This window comes from Heterodontus francisci, unplaced genomic scaffold, assembly GCF_036365525.1.
Source record: "Heterodontus francisci isolate sHetFra1 unplaced genomic scaffold, sHetFra1.hap1 HAP1_SCAFFOLD_51_1, whole genome shotgun sequence".
Taxonomy (NCBI): Eukaryota; Metazoa; Chordata; class Chondrichthyes; order Heterodontiformes; family Heterodontidae; genus Heterodontus; species Heterodontus francisci.
The window spans coordinates 4,278,038-4,281,105 of NW_027141937.1; the positions used below are offsets into that span (position 1 = coordinate 4,278,038).

Sequence of the window (3,068 nt, forward strand, 5' to 3'; positions counted from 1 at the left end):
GATTGGGCAGAGTCAACATAGATTTATGAAAAGGAAAACAGGCTTGAAAAAACCCGTTGAGTTTTTTGAGGATGTTACCTGTAGACCAGATAAAGGAGAACCAGTGGATGCGTTGGTAATGTCCCACACAGGAGGTGAGTAAACAAAATCAGAGCACATAGGATTGAGGATAATATACTGGTATGGATTGAGAATTGGTTAACAGACCGAAAACAGAGAGTAGGAATAACGGGTCCTCCTCAGGATGGCAGGCTGTTACTATTGGGGTACTGCAAGGATCAGTGTTGGAGCCACAGCTGTTAACAACCGAAATAAATGATTTGGATGTGGGGATTAAATGTAATATTTCCAAGTTTGCAGATGACACAAAGCTAGGTGAAGTGTGAGCTGTGAGAAGGATGCAGACAGGCTTCCAGGGAACCTGGAAAGGCTAAGTGAATGGGAAAGAACATGGCAGATGGAATATAATGTGAATAAGTGTGAAGTTCTCCACTTTGGTGGAATAAACAGAAAGACAGAGTATTTCTTAAATGGTGAGAGGTTGGGAAGTGTTGATGTCCAAAGGGACCTGGGTGTCCTTGTTCATGAGACACTAAAAGCTCTTGTGCAGGTGCAGCAATCAATTAGGAAGGCAAATGGTATGTTGGCCTTCACACGAGGGGTCATGTTTCCAGGAGTAAAGATGTCTTGTTGCAATTGTATCGAGCCTTGGTGAAACCGCGCTGGAGTATTGTGTATAGTTTGGTCTCCTCATCTAAGGAAGGATATACTTGCCATAGAGGGAGTGAAACAGAGGGTCACTTGACTAATCCCTGGGATGGTGGGACTGAAACTGGGCCTGTAGTCCTTAAAGTTTCGAGGAATGAGAGGTGATCTCATTGAAACTGATAAAATTCTTATGGGGCGTGACAGTGTGGATGTAGATAGGATGTTTGCCCTGGTTGGTGAGTCTAAAATCAGGGGACCAAGTCTCAGAATAAGGAGTAGGCCATTTAAAACTGAGATAGGGTTGAATTTCTACACTCAGACGGTGGTGAATCATTGGAATTCTCTACCCCAGAGAGCTGTGGCAGTTCAATCATTGAGCATGTTCAAGACAGAAATTGTTAGAAATCTTGATACTCATGACATCAAGGGATATGGGGATAGCACGGGAAAGGGGCGTTGAGGTAGATGATCAGCCATGATCGAATTGAATGGCAGAACAGGCTCGACGGGCTGATTGGCCTACTCCTATGTTCCTCTGTTCCTAAGAGAGTTGGCGCCAGCGCGCAGCCCTGCTTTACCCCACTGCTGATCTTGAAAGTGTCTGATGTTGCTCCATTGTAACTGATGGAACTGTACATGTTCTCGTGGAAAGAAGAGATGATGCCCAAGAGTTCAGGAGGGCAGCCGAGTTTCCATCGCAGTTTGAAGAGTCCGTCTCTGCTGACAAGATCAAAGGCCTTGGTGATGTCTTTCAAAATGTGTGCGGCTCTGTGGCGCAATGGATAGCGGGTTGGACTTCTAAATAATAATAAAGAAGGCATTCAAAGGTTGTGGGTTCAAATCCCACCAGAGTCAGATTTTGGACCAGAGACAGAAGAGCACGACGGAACAGAGAGTTAACAAGTGTGTCAAAAGCACCGACTCAGAGACAGAGCGAGAGAGATAGGAGCACGGCAGGAGCGGAGCAGGGGTAAAAAAAATCAAGGAGTGACATCACAATGGAGAGTGAGAGCAGGGAAACAGAGAGCTGCTGGGGTGAGTTTACAGGATTTGGTTCTTGCTTCGGAGCAGTGGAAGGAGCTGTTTGGTGAGGATCTGGTAAGCTGTGACATCACAGGCAAGCAGGTAGTTGATTGGTTTGGAAAAAGCTGCATTTTTGATGAGTATCTGGTAAGTGATTAAGGTCCATTTTAGTCCTATTGTTTAAAATAGTAAACAAACTAGTAGTAAGCTTAATAAAATATACAATAAAATAAACAATTGAATAAAATAATTAAGTAGTTAATTGAAACACGTTAAGGATGACAGGACAGGTGATGTGTCACAGCTGCAGCATGTGGGAGCTCCTGGATGCCAGAGTGATCCAGGGCAAACACATCTGTAGTAAGTGTTTGCGGCTCAAAGAGTGAGAAAAAAGGAATGTAGTGGTCGTAGGAGACAGTATAGTAAGGTGGATTGACTCTGTTCTCTGCAGCAAAGAGCAAGACTCCAGACGGCTGTGTTGCCTGCCGGTGCCAGGATTCAGGACGTCTGCTCAGGGCTGGAGAGAAACATACAATGGGAGGGAGAGGATCCAGTCGTCGTGGTCCATGTCGGTACCAATGACATAGGCAGGACAAGGTTAGAGGTTCTGCAAAGTCAGTATGAGGAACTAGGCAGCAAATTAAGTAGCAGAACCTCAAAGTTAATCATCTCTGGATTATTACCTGAGCCTTGTGCAAATTGGCATAGGACAAATAAGATTAGAAAAATTAATTCGTGGCTCAAAGACTGGTGTGGTAGTAGTGGGTTCTGGTTCGTGGGGCATTGGCACCAGTACTGGGGAAAGTGGTGGCTGTACCGTTGGGACGGTCTACACCTGAACCGTGCTGGTGCCGTTGTTCTCGTGAGCCACATAACGAGGGAAGTAGAGACAGTTTTAAACTGAATAGTGGGGGCAAGGGATCAAATTTGGGAAGATATGGTGAATCAAGGAGGAGAGACAAGGCAAGAGAGAAAGGTATAAATATGGGAAATGATAAACAGACTGTGACAGGAAGGGACAGAATGTACAAATCTGAGAGTAAATCGACAGATAAGGCTAGAGGTTACAAAAATAATAAAAGGACAAAACTAAATGCTCTGTATCTGAATGCATGGAGCATTCGAAACAAAACAGATGAACTGAGAGCACAAATAGAATAAATAAGTACGATCTGATAGTCATTACAGAGACCTGGCTGCAGGGCGACATCGATTGGGATGTGAATATTGGAGGTTACATGGCATTTAGGAAGGACAGGAAGCTAGGAAAAGGTGGTGGGGTAACTCTGTTAATTAATGATGGTATTAGCGCAATAGGGAGGGATGACCTAAGTTCA

At 44.6% G+C, this 3,068-nt stretch overlaps 1 non-coding gene across 1 annotated transcript; it reads left to right on the forward strand.

Annotated features, from left to right (window-relative positions):
• The first annotated feature begins 1,472 nt into the window (after positions 1–1,472).
• Positions 1,473–1,563, forward strand: trnar-ucu (transfer RNA arginine (anticodon UCU)). The gene is given in 2 exon segments: positions 1,473–1,509; positions 1,528–1,563. It is a non-coding gene; the product is annotated as a tRNA-Arg (tRNA).
• The last annotated feature ends 1,505 nt before the right edge of the window (positions 1,564–3,068 follow it).